Genomic DNA, 14,751 nt, shown 5'->3' with positions numbered 1-14,751 from the left:
ACAAAGAAAGAAGAGAAAACTTGAGAATGTACTATCTCAAGATGCTGAACATCTAGATGTCTTGTGGAAAGACCCGAATAGTAATCCAACCGAGAATCTTACGAAATTGTCTCAGATTGCAGGAGCGTATGCTTCTGCAACCATCGACAAGGCCTCTGAAGTCCAGCAACTTCTGAAAGAGCATGAAAACCAAATACAACTGCTACAACAACAGTTGCAGCAAGCCAATGCAAACACTGAAGCCTCCAGGCAGCTTGAAAAACTACAAGAAGACTTTCGCCAGATGCAGGTGAGCTATCAAAGAAATCTCGAAGAAAAAGAAAAGCAGCTGCAGACGGTGCAAGAAATACATAAAGATGAACCAAAGCTGTCAGAGTTCATTTCAGAGTCCATCAGCTTGAACGACCAACTGTCACAGCAACAGGAAGATATGGTGCGTAGAATAGCGCAGTGGAGACATTTTTGTGAATTAAGCGACAAAATCACCAGCCAGGTGGTGCAATTGCGGAACGACTATGACCAGGCCAACAAAAGAGTAACAGAATACCTAACTTGGCAAAATGGGGAAGAAGGGAAAAGAGAAGGGGCACCCAAGATTAACGAAAATCATAAGGAGCTGCTCTTTAACAAATGGGACGAACAAATTACACAGGCGGAGCAAGCAGCAGAGACAACAGCGACACAAGTGAGTATTCTTATTGACAGTGTAAATGAAAATTTACATAGGGCTAATTTGATTTCAGAAAGCACCCCGGGGTACCTACCAAGCACGTCACAGCTGGAGGCAGAATGGAGACAGAGGACGCAGGCAAACGGGAAAACAATCCAGGCATTGGCTAGACTAAATTGGGAAAGTTACTAGACTTTCTTAGTTAAGCCACAGAGCCAATGCATGATAGTAAGATGCATCATGAACGCAGCCGAGAAGATAGCGCCAGCTCTTATGGATGCTGTTTTCGCAGCCCAGCTAAGCACAGAAATCAGCCAGCCTACTCTTCTCAAGCCTATGCTTGACAGCTGCAATTTCAGAGACCAGATTCAGAAGTAATTCCATTTAGAATGTTGTTTTTTCCTTTTTTGACTAAGTTAGAAAATAGGGCGGTCATTTGAGAACCGTATCCTCAATTTTGTAAACATACTATTATTAAGATTAGGTAGTAGTATTTCAACCCTTCTCATTGCATTGGAGAAGGGTCCAGAAATTTGTCAAGAACTTGTCCTCGGAACATGCACTTCTGCACCTCAGAGGAGGGTTTGATGAATGGAAGGATCGGATTTATTTATATTTGCATTTCAATGTCTGCTACTGATGTTGCATTTCTGTACTCTTAGTAGGCGTTTTAAGTAAGTAGAAGTAGATCATTATTGCTTGGAGCTATGAGTAGAAATGAATCATAAATGGTACTTTTATCTCTTGATGAATTTCTGCTGATTTGCTTAAAGTGATATACAGCTGATATTACTTGCATGTTAATGTATAGAATTATGGTTACCATTTGGCACTTTTGTACGGTGGAATCATCTGTTTATGTTTGACATGCAAATGATTTATCATGTGATATGCAGTCCACAACCGTCCTGTGTAACTTCTTATGCAGAATAGTTTATCTCAAATGGTTTATATTCTTATAGTAGCTGAATAATCTTCATTACCAGTTATTATATGAAATCTTTTTAGATCACATGATGGAAAGGATATATCCCGAGTTAGCGTAGGTTATATATGTTATTTTTATTCTGATTTTAGCAGCTTGTAGTCAAATAATGAGTTAGATTAGAATTAGTTCTTAAAAATCTCTCTAGAAACAGCATAAATCAAAACTCACACACACACACACCCCTTACATCGGGAAACTGGTCCCGTTATCCCCAGTCGGACCCGCTACTCCAAACGGGCAAGGAGCCGCCAACCAGGTTCCGGACTGGGTGGGTATCCCCCTTGTTGTCGAGCCGATTTCGGGGCCCTCAACAGGTCCTAAGGAATCCGACATCAACCAACTCTAGCATAGAACCAAAAATGATTTGACAAACCATAATGAATAGATTTAAACCCTCATAAAATTGCAGAACTTATTGTGAACTCTGCTCGCCAATTTCCTAGTTTTTAAGCAAAGATCATGTCCAATTGCGCTAGCAAGTTAGTTTTCACAATAAGACTTATTTTTCTCTTTACTTTTATTTATTTATTTTTTTATATGTCCTACTCTACTTGAAAAATAAATCCCGTTCAAGTATATGAATACTTCCAATGGAACCATGCGTGTAACAAGATGATATATAAACTCATATGCAAGTTTGAAATATACTCTTTGATATGTACTAGTATATGAGAGACCAACTGCCTTGATTGAGATGATGTCAGAAGATACTAAAGAATGGAATACTTAGATCCAGTGACTGTCTTGAACCAATATTCAATGTAATATTGTATTCCTTGGCTTCCTATTCTCATGCCATGAAAGTCTTCATAGATGTGATCCCCATTCATAAAATTTGGTGATAGGCATGCATGAAACTTTTCAATCTCATGTTCCAACAACTACTCTTTATTGACATGCATCCATGATTCTTGGACCTTATCTGAATCTTATTCTTCTGGTTGTTGTTCTTCAATGGAACCTAGAGAATCATTTTGTAATACCTCATCATTATAAGTGGATTGAGGTGTTTTTTTGTTTGGAATTCGAAATGGTTGTGCAGGTAGTGGAGTGGGAATGGATCTTTGGGGTGTTTGTGTGGGTGGTAATGGGAAAGGTTGAATTGAGGTCAATTGAGGGTGAAACTGATGTTGTGGTGGAGGTGAATGGTATGGATAACATTGATATTGGTATTGAGGATAGTGAGGGAAATATTTGTTAGAAAATTATATATTACCGAGCAATGGAACACACAAAATATATTGCAGAAATATAAACACAAAAAACACATAAAACAAAAGTGACACAGATATACATGGTTCACCCAATTTGGGCTACGTCGATGGAGAAACAACCAATCCTTCCTTTTATATTATCCATAAAACTGAAGAGATACAACCTACAACAGATCCAATGTAATTCTCTCTTTGCTCTCATACAATCTCCTCTCTCTTTCTCACTTAGAATACAGATCTACATAGACGCAATACAATTCCCTCATATATAGCGAGGGGTTGCCTTCTAGGGCAAAAAACCCTAAATTCAACATAACTTCTATTGTCAGATCTCTGCCTAATGAACGACTCAGATTGACTACGAAATTACAACATTTTACAAGGCACTTTTACATCTATTTTTAGCTTCGGGGGCGCTGCCCCCAATCCCTCGCCAGGGGGGAGCTCCAAATAATTGTCGTCACCCCCCTTGGACCCCCCTGGCAGTGTACATAGATGGGTGGTGTTGCTGCCACATTACGAAATGGGGTCCAATGCAGTGATACCTCTCAATAAAGAAGATAATCAGGATCCACACCCAACAATCTCCCACTTAGAGACTGATTATAGCAACTCTGCCTCTGCTTCATTTACTGGACAATGACTCCACTTTGGACATGGTTGTTTCTCATATTCATCATCATACTTGAAGACGAATTGAAACCATGCAGAATCTCAGTTTCTCCTTGGTCACAACTTTTGTTAACATATCTGTAGGATTCTGGATAGTGTGTATCTTTTCTAGCTCCAATTGTCCATCTTCCAAACCTGATCGTATGAAATAGTACTTGAGATGTATATGTTTAGTCTTGGAATGAAATGCATATTTCTTTGCAAGGTGTATGGCACTCTGGCTGTCACTGTATAACCTCCACAACTCCTGTTTCTTACCCAATTCATCCATAAACCTTTGTAACCAAATCATTTCATTACTAGCCTCTGTAGCAGAAACATACTCTATTTCTATCGTTGAGAGTGCAACAACACTTTGTAGTTTTGAAACCCAACTGACAGTTGTTCCACCTACAGTAAACACATACCCTATAGTGTTACTCCTATTATCTTTATCACCCACCATATCTGCATCAACATATCCTTGTAGAGCAATGTTTGAACCATCAAAGCATAATGCTTGATTTGTGGTACCTCTCAAATACCTAAGAATCCACTTCAATGGCATCCAATGTTCTTTTCCTGGATTGTTCATGTACCTACTTATAACCCCCTGTTGCACAAAATATTGTCACCATGACTTTCTGCAGTAGTGTGAGTCTATCACCACTCATACTGTCCTCCTTTGCAAGTCTCAAACCTCAACTCTTCATGTCAAGCCTTAAAAAAAAGAGAAGTCCTTGAAAATCTCTAAAACTCTGGTTCCGCACTTTCTCTTAGCATTACCTGCGGTCCCACACCCCCTGGTCATGTCCCCTGCGGACCTGCCCGCTCTGTCTCTAAAGGAAAGGGTGCAGACCCCTGTAAAAGTAAAAAAGGCGCAAGTTTATTATTAAAAACTCACTTTGGATTAATTCTGGACGCTTCTAGAAGGAATCTTGAGGTGGCAAGTTCGCTCCTAGGTGGTTCATGCATCCCATAACTAAAGGAGCTAACCCCTTGATGAGAGGAGCTTATCCTTTTGAAGGAGGACTCTATCCCTTTGAAGGTGGACCTGGTAACTTCCTTCCTCTACACTATAAAATGAGGCATTGGGTTGGTTGCTAGGGAGGTTGAAAGCTGAATATTTTTGAGGGTAAATGCTGTTGGAATTTAGACTTCCTAATTGAGCTTGAGAGGAGAGATTACATACCTTTTGATCTCTTTGGGAAGAGAGTGAAACTTGTCAAAGTAGAGGAGATTCTTGCTGGACCCTAGGAGGAGCTTGTACATCATCAAGGCACCAAGGTTGTAAAGTTCTTCTTTGTTTAAAGTTAATACAATCAGATTCATTTTTCTCAATAAATTGTCTTCTATGGTTTATTTCATGAATTCCTTGATCATCATAATAAATATGGTTTATTATATTGGCTATGCAGGTGTTATTTGATGTGTGCCTGTTTGTGTTTCCAGGTTCTTTAAAAGAGAGCTCATTTGGACGAACGGAGCGTGGCTTCCACAAACTGGCATTGGACTTGAGGTAGGGTCTGAAACATCTCTTGGCTTTTATTTATAAATCGCAATATTTAGAGAAAGATAGAATTTGTTTATCTTTCTTGTCGCTAGATATCCATAGACAGGGAAAATTTTAAGAACCCCCCCTAAATTTACATGTATAATAAATGGGCGAATATCCATGGTATATGGGAAAAATGGAAGGCGATTTTATCAATAATATGATATGTATATATAATTTTTTGGCGAATATTTTACTCAATTATAAAATCTTGTGTTTATTGAATACACAAATGAAATCATTGCATTTCTTTAAAATATCTTTTGAAATCAAAATTACTGAAATTACATATCGATAACCTAGTGGGTGTAGGATAAAATTCACCCGTGCCATCCACAAAAAGCATGAGAAAAAACCTAATACTATATATAAAACCAAGAAAAATTCAAATTCATCACTTCTAGGGACCTCGTAACCACCCTGCCAAGACATAAGTATGTTCCTGTTTGCAATTAGAAAAATTACCCAAATTACAATCTGTTTACTCCAGCATATGTTGGAAAGTTATAGAAGGATGACTAGTGCAATCAATCCATTCCTTTTAGCCCTGGATTTGTTTCAGTTTAAAAAAGAAGTATACAAATATACTTGTCCAATGTCTATGCTTTAACCATTCACCTTAAGATGTTTTTACAATATAATTTCCTAAGTCTATTTAATATCTTCATTATCATAAAAACCAACCTATATCCATCTTAACTCCACATCTACCACTCTTAGGGGGATGAAATCTATTTATCCCTCTAAGCACTTGGTAGACCCAGAATTAAGATGGATCTAAGATGATAGAATTTCCCCTTTAAATAGTCTATGCTCACATGAATACCATGGTATTACCATGGGTTATCATAAAGCTGGAGCTTAAAAATTACTATTAGTAATTTATAAAAATTAATAAAATTAATAGTTGATTTTTATTTTATTTTTTATTGTAACCAAGCTAAAATGTTTAACATACATTAAATTACAACATCCATTTTTACTCTTGATTGGATCAAATATTTTTTCACTCTATGCTAGTTTGCATATCACAATATTTGATACCTCTCGGGGGTTAGTAGATCCAGAATAAAGATGGACCTATGCTAGTTTAATTCCCCCATTTAAATAGGCTACATTCCAGGTGAATACCATGGGTCAATACCATGTGCCATTTTTATTTTTATTAATACTAATATTAGGATAATAATGTTTTTTTGCATGGTATTAATAACAATCTAGTCCATGGTATTTGTCCCATAGTATTTTTCCCATAGGTTTCACCTAAATATAACACATTTTTTAGGTGTTCGTAAATATAAGGTGACTTATGGAGTAAATATAAAAAAATGTTTTATTTGTTTACCGTACCTCTCGTTTATTTATATTTTTATTAATTTACATACCTCTTTTACAAATATGGTATTTGGCCCATAAGATTCACTTAAATAAAACCTCTTTCTTGAGCCTTCATAAATAGAATGAGGGTTATGGACTAAATATAAAAAGAGTTTTTATTTATTTACCATGCATCTAGTTTATTTATATTTTTATTTATTTACCATATCTTTTGAGTAAGTATAAAAAGACGTTTTATTTATTTACCATATCTCCACTTTACATATATTTTTATTTGTTTACACCCTTGCATGTATATAAGGTGACTTATGGAGTAAATATAAAAAATGTTTTATTTATTTACCATATCTATCATTTATTTATATTTTTATTAATTTACCATACCTCTTTTATAAAAATGGTATTTGGGCCTTTGGCCCATAGGATTCACTTAAATAAAACCTATTCTTGAAAATGGGCGAATGGATTCACTTAAATAAAACCTATTCTTGAAAATGGGTGAATGGAAGGTTGTAACTCCTAATTTCAAGGGCTAAATTTACCTTTTTTACCCTCTCCCTTAAAATAAGGTGGGCTATTTGAGGTGATTTGTAAAAATGTACTATGATACAAAATATTCGCCCACTAAAAATTTAAAACCCCTTAATTTCGCCAAAGGGCGAACATTCGCCCCTAAAATTTTCTATGTCCATAGATACTAGGGAGATCGGTCTTGTCCGCAAGAACGATTTATCCGCCTAACAAAATGGCGACTCCACTGGGGAATTGAATTTTTGGTTTTTGCCTTTGCTTTTACTTTGACTTGAGAAACTTTTTCTTTGTTTCTGGTTTTTGCTTGATGTGTGTGGGATTGGGTAGGTTCTTTAGATTTTGAATTGTTTTTGTTTTTCACGCTTTTGAGAGAGGACCGCACGTTCTGGTTGTAACACAGTGCGGACATCCCCGCACTGTTGCTTTACTACACAAAGCGGTACCGCACCTGGTCATACTGGGGGCCTGTGGACCCTGTCAAATTTTTGAAAAACTTAAAATCTTTTCATTCAGTTAAGCTTAGGATTTGTTTATGTGTTTTAGCCTCTACCCAGATCTGCACGTGTCTTGTCAGAAACTTTTTGTAGGTGAATTCCATTGGCATTTAGGTTTTAGGTGAATTTCTAGAAGTTTTGTGTGCCTGGCTTGATTTTCGTTTGGTCTTTGTAGTAACTCAGAGCTTAGAAGCCTTAGAAACCTCAGATCACCCTGGTTTTTGCTAGTCTTCTTTATGAGTCTGACCGATTTGTAAAATCTGCCTTTGGTGAGGAATACATCTCGTTTTTCTCTTTGCAAAGCTTCGAAAGAACTTGTTTTGAAAGTTTTGGATTTCATTTTTAAAAAGAAAAACATAAGCTGGTTGTTTTTTGATTAATTTGTTATTCTGAACAAATTAGTCCTTAGTTTGCTGATAACTAAGTAAAACATCCTTGAAAAGAAATTTTGTAAGCTTTTACTTCAATTAGGTTTTTAGAATTTATAGATCTCAAGATTAGATTTTTTAATAGTTTTGAGTGTTTTCTAGGAATTTTAAAATCTCTTTTGAAAAGGTTTGTTTTTTGTAGTTTTTGAGTGGAAAAAGAAAGGGATATTTTTTGTGAGCATAATTAGTAGTCTCGTTTTTGAGTTTATTGAAAAAGACAAAAAAGTTTTTCTTTTCATTTGTTTGTTAAGGAAAGATTTGTTTTTCAAGAAATTGCATTCTCAACTCTTTCTTTAGCTAGAAATTCATTGAAGAAAAATGATTGTTTATCATCTTAGGTGCATTTTTTAGTGTTTTGGAGTCAAGTCTTCACACCATAAAGTTTCATCTCCACACCTTTTGACTTAAGAAACAACCATAAAAATAACGCTTAAAGTAAAATCTATCTAGCAATATTTTTATTTCTAGGGCTCTTTATCACCAACATAACTTAGGCTAATATCTTGGAGTAGGGAGTAATTAACTCTCCAAGATAGTAAAACAAACAAGTAGCTATATCTTGCGGTAGGAGATAAATTCCAATTGTTACATCTATGCTCTGGGAAGCTCCTCTTAAAGGAGTCAAGCACGAAGTCATATCCGAACCAATGGGGTAATCAATCCTTCCTCATTGGGAATGATAGTAGATATACACGTATTAAAAATGGTAAACCTCGGATTAACCATTGTCGAGGAGCCTGGGGTCACTTGTTGGTAAACCTTGGATTATGTCAAGGAGCCTTTAAGGTGATTGAGCTTTTCTACTCTGCCCTTGCATGTGTATCGGATCACAGACTGTTCCCCCATGTATATTTGTTTCTGTTGGTAACCATAGTGACCATAATCTATAGGATTCTTTCCTAAGGTGATGGTGGAGGGAAGATCCCACTGTACCTGGAGCAGACGTCGACTAGACTCACTTGGACTCTCTGGGGGGTTCTCTTCACTCGAGACGCTTTAGTGGATAAAATTGTGCCAGTCTGTTTCATTACGCAGGTTGTCGGGGTAACTGTTCCAACCGCCATTTCTATATTGAATTCAGCAACGTTGGATTTCATCACCAACTAGTGTTTTTGGTACGGAAAGTTACTGTTTTTTTTGTGGTTTGAACTCCTAGATTCTTTAGGCGTGTGCTTCAAATTGTTTGGTTCTTTAGAGACTTTAGGTGGTTTTCATTGAGATTTTTCTTTGTTTGCGTGTGAAGTAATTAAAATATTTAATCGTGGCTGAATTACCGAGACAATCCCGTAGACTTCGGGGCCAACCTCCTGAGTTTTCACCAAGCCAGCTTGAAGGGCTACGAGCTCTTGTAACTCCTAGTGACAGTAGAGTTGGGTCACTAGAAGAAGGAGAATCTTCTTTAGTTGTGCATCCTGATTATCAAGTTCAAGCACCAGAGTATATTATTGAACCTATTTCATTTTCCGAAGTTACTGGTAGTTTTTCTTCTACTAGTGAATTAGCCGAGGAACCTGAAATTTCTGAACCTGAAACTGAACCTACTGCTACTCCATCATCAGGATTTGCCTCTCCAACTTCCAGTGGTCCTGGTTCACCCAGGGTAGGAAGAGTCATTACCCAAAATCTTCCTTCTAGACTTATTGCTATTGAAGAACTTGTTACTCTGGAAGAAGGTATATCTATCCCTGAAAATCAACCAACTATAGAACTTAGGGAGCGTGAATCGATATTTTACAGTCCACCTAGGAGGGACGCTTGGTATCTTTCATTGACCAATTTTCTAGAAAACCCGGGACTAAGTTTTTCACCACCTCGCATTCCTTTTCATCCAACACCTAGAGGTTATTATCCTCCTTTGAATATGTCGAGACAGTCATCCATGTTTTCTCAATCTCCAGAAACATTTTTATATGGCGGTCCTTCTGTTCCCTCTGGGTATCAGTCACTTACTGGTACTTTTTCGGGAGCATCTCCTCAACCTGTTGAACAAGGGTTATTAACTGGTAATAACGGAACTAAACCGTTGAGTGTAGAAGACATTCTTATGATGTCAGGTACCATTCCAAATCCACAGCCTCAAGGTAGTCAGTTACCGCCTGGGCGGCAACCTCAAGGTCCTCAATTATCGCTTGGGGGGCAACCTCAAGGTACTCAGTTACCGCCTGGGGGGCAACCTCAAGGACATTACATACCTTCGGGACAGTACATTCCTCAGGGTCAACCCCAGACTCAGTACGTACCTCAAGGTCAACCCCAGACTCAGTACATACCTCAAGGTCAACCCCAGTATCAATATATGCCTCAAGGTCAACCCCAGTTTCAGTAAGTGCCTCAAGGTTATCAACCTCAAGGTCAGTACCCAACCCAAGGTTTCCAACCACCTTCAGGTCATCATTCGCCCAAGGAGCTGGAAATTTACCTTTGAATTATCAACCCTACCCTCAACCCGGTTATGGTTCTCAATATGCTCAACCTTCTATGGGTCCATACCCTGGAATGAACGTAGTGTGGGATCCATCTCAATCCCAACAGATCTTGCAACCGAATGTGCAGTTGTCAACTCAATCTGGACAACCCTTGGTTTCTGGTTCAACCCAGCAACTTGTCCAGCCTATTATTCAAACTTCTGGACTTGGTGTATTTTCTCAGCCCGGGTGTAGTTCGTTTCTAACTCCGCCTCAAATGACTGCTGCAACATCTGTTCAATCTACCCCACCTACTTCTGGAGTATCGACAGCTCCGGTTTCTACTGTTCCTGCATCAATTCCTCAAGCATCTTTACCTCAGCCTGGACCTACAATTCAGACTTCGGTTCAAATGCCTGTAGGACAACCTGGTCCAAGTACGGTTGTCACAATTCAACCTCAATTTACTTATCAACGGTACCGAGGACAGTACCCATTCGATCCTGCTGTGCAGAACCCAGTCTATCAGTATCAACCATACCCTGGATATACTTATCAGCAACCTCAACAACCCCAGTACGGTCCGGTTAATCCTGGTTTTCCAGGAGGATATAATATCCCAAATGCAATTCCGATCCCTAGTTATCCTGGATATCCTCCTCCTGGGGCTGGTCTCATGACCCAGGGTTTTCGAGACCCTAATAGTTAGTTACCGTTCATTGCAACTTTGGACTTGCCTGATTTGTTGCGCCTTACAAACGATCCGATTAATTATCTTTCGTTTTGGCAGCCAATGTCGAATAAGTTGCCTAGTGATATCCCAAAGTTTGAAGGTAAATCAGGAGAGGATCCGTCAAACCATGTGATGACTTATCACCTCTAGTGTGCATCTAACTCCATTTCAGATGATTCAATTCGTTTACGTCTTTTTCAACGCACTCTAATTGGTCTTGCGGCCAAGTGGTACGTTGAGTTCCCGCGAGCCACTTTTTAGAACTTTAGTCAGCCAGCCACTTCGTTCTTAACTCATTTTCAGTTGCCTGTCAGATATGACAATGGCACGGAATTACTAACTTCATTAAAACATTCAACGTCCACTTATATTTCATATCACATTCATGAATGGAGACGTCGACGGCGTTTAGTGAAAGTTTTTATTCCGTATCAAATCTTAGCAGAATGGTTTGTTAAATCATTATTACCTAAAATCACTGAGGATGTAGCTAAGGCAGGAGTTGTTATTGAAGAGCAAGTAATTGCTCAAGCTCAGTACCTTGACCTCGTTTATACGCAGTCAGGTACATTACACGAGAAAATCCCCGACCCTCCTCAACAAAATCAAATAACTGCAGCTCCTTTAGGGTCTCATGGCACTTACGGTATGATTGGTTCAGTTAACACCAAAAGTAAGTAGAACTCTTCCAAGAATTCTTCTCCTATTATAAATTTACCAGATTCCCCGACAGGAGACTCTTCTGCTGAAATTTCTGCCGATATTCATGTCGTAGAGTCATCTACGACCAAATCAAAATCCGGCGGTAAGAATAAGGGGAAGAAGAAAAATAAATCAAATAAAAATTCGAAAGAGAAACCAGATAAAACAGAATCTACTGATGAGAAACGTAAACCTCGTTATCCTTGTCTCATTTGTGATGAAGAGAATTTTACAAGAGACTGCCCTCATCGCGCTGAGGTTGCGAAAATCGTCAAAGGTTCTCAAACGCCTGCTGTCTTGAAGGATCCTTTTCCTAGTCAAGATAATAAGATGATAGGTTCTTCCTCAAATGCCTCAGAAGAACCCATAATGATGATGTCCCATGTTAGGATTGCGACACGATCGCAAGATTATGGAAGTAAAAGTCCTGTTGGTCGTAAGGAAGCAGAATCTTCTAATTCAAATCCATCAACTTCAACTCCTAGTTCTGATCCGCTACAGATCAAGAAACCTAACCCAGACCTAGTAATCAAACCGCCCGCCAAGGGTATACTTTGAAAGTCAGCTTTCAATCCATATGCGAGAGCTGCTCAGAACTATAACATTGTTAAGACTTAGCTATTTCACCTTCAGTAATGTCGGCTTTGGAGGTGCTGCAATCATGTCCAGCACAACGTAAATTGCTATTGTCGACTATAGGAGCTCTTGATATTCAGGACTCGAACCTTATAATCTTCGATTTAGAAAATAGTACACCTTGCTTACCTCATCAAATGGCTTTCTAGATTCCAGTGTTAGTAAAAAACAAACCTTGTTATAGGACTGTAATTGATGAGGGAGCTTCAACGTGTATTATGTCGATCCAGTGTTGGAAATCACTTGGTTCTCCTACACTCAATCAATCCCTGACGATTCTAAAGGCTTTAGATGGCCATGGGTTCCATCCTTTTGGCATTCTATAGGATTTACCTATAGGGGTTGAAGGCAAAACTGTTAATCTAGATGTGGAGGTGGTTGATGCCCCTCTAGATTACAACCTTCTCTTGGGTCGTAGTTGGTCTTACGCTATGACTGCTATTGTTTCATTGGTCTTTCGGCTTATAAAGTTTCCTCATAATGGAAAGATCATAACTATAGACCAGCTAACTTATTGTTCATCCAACCCAGCCTTTTCTGAAAGTATCCAGCATGTCGGCAAAACAACTATCCCTTATAAGGATGTTGGAGTAGGATTAGTTAAAGGTTCTGGTTTACTAGGAAATTTTTCCTTTCCTCCTCCCAACGTATCGCCTTCTACTGCAATCATTCATATGATTTCATCAGACACTATTGTTTATGATGATCCTTGGATCGTACCTTCCGAATCTGAGATAGATTCATTTGGCGATGCTATGCCTTTGAGTCCCTATGAAGTTGCATATCAGGCTGTACAGTCATTTTCTGATCCTTCTTCAACCGAAATTGACTTAATGAATGTAGTCCATGAAGAATCACTTTCAACATCAAACTCAGATTCAATGACATTTTCCGAACTTGTTCATACTGATGAGCAAATTTGTGAAATTTTGTCTGTTGATGATTTACCATGGGAAGATCTTCATCATAGATCTTCGTTCTTACCTGAGATTGATCATTTTGAAAATGATTTTTCATCTATTTTTACGACTGATTATGTCAAAGAACCTTAGAATCCATTGCAAAATCCTGATTCTGAGTTTAATTTGGGAAATATTTCTCGAACATTTCCTATTGAGATTTCAATGAAACCTAGAATTGTTGAAAACATTCATATAGGTGCCTCCTATACGGAAGATGAATTTCAAACATATAAGGCCCTATTTCAAGAATTCCGCGACGTGTTTGCCTGGTCATATGAAGAAATGCCAGGAATTGATCCAGCAATTGTTGTTCATGAAATCAAAACTTACCCAGATGCTAAACCCGTCCGGCAACGTTTGCGTCAGATCCACCCGCGAAAAGTTGCTGCTATTAAAGCAGAAGTTGAGAAATTACTTAAAGCAGGTTTCATTTATCCAATTCCCTTAACGGATTGGGTATCGAATATTGTTCTTGTTAATAAAAAGCAAGGGATGATAAGAATATGTATCGATTATAGGGATATTAATCGAGCCTGTCCCAAAGACAATTATCCAACTCCCTATATCGATCAAATCATTGATGATTGTGCCGACAGTGAAATATTCTCCTTTATGGATGGTTTTTCCGGTTACAATCAAATCAACATTCTACCTGCTGATCAACCAAAAACAGCTTTCATTTGTCCATGGGGGACATTTTCTTACTGCAAATTACCTTTTGGGCTGAAGAACGTCAGAGCAACTTTTCAAAGAGCTATGTCTTACGCGTTTCATGACATCAAGCACATTGTGCAACCCTATCTTGATGATTTACCTGCTCATTCATTACGTAGAGCCGATCATCTCATTCATTTACGAGCAATCTTTATGAGATGTAGGCATTATCGAATTAGGTTGAATCCACACAAATGTGTTTTCTGTATAGAAACGGGTCGTTTACTGGGATTTGTTGTTTCGAAAGCTGGCATTCGTGTCGATCCCTCGAAGGTTGAAGCTATTATCAAATTGCCTCCTCCTTCGACTCTTTGCCAACTCCAAAGTTTGCAAGGGAAAGCAAAATTTTTACGTCGATTCATTCCTAACTATGCCGAGATAACAAAGGGTTTTACCAGGTTGTTGAAACAAAATACTCCATTCTTTTAAGATGAGATAGCTGATAAATATTTTGATGCACTAAAACACGCGTTGACCCACGCACCATTATTGCATCCTCCCAACTACAACCAGGACTACTTCTTATATCTCGCCACCTCTCTTTCCACCACTGGGATGGTGTTAGTTCAGGAAGATGAATTCGGTAGTGAACATGTGATTTACTACCTTAGTCAAACCTTGAATCCGACTGAGCTAAAATATTCACATGTGGAGAAAATTGGCTTTGGCAGCTGTTCAAGCTGTCCAATGATTTCGTCATTATATTTTACTACGCAAAACTACCGTAATT

Source organism: Pinus tabuliformis, chromosome 2_1 (genome assembly GCF_031772625.1).
Source record: "Pinus tabuliformis cultivar Carrire ecotype Pingquan chromosome 2_1, CPIR1, whole genome shotgun sequence".
NCBI lineage: Eukaryota > Viridiplantae > Streptophyta > Pinopsida > Pinales > Pinaceae > Pinus > Pinus tabuliformis.
Note: the sequence above shows the minus strand (reverse complement) of the source record.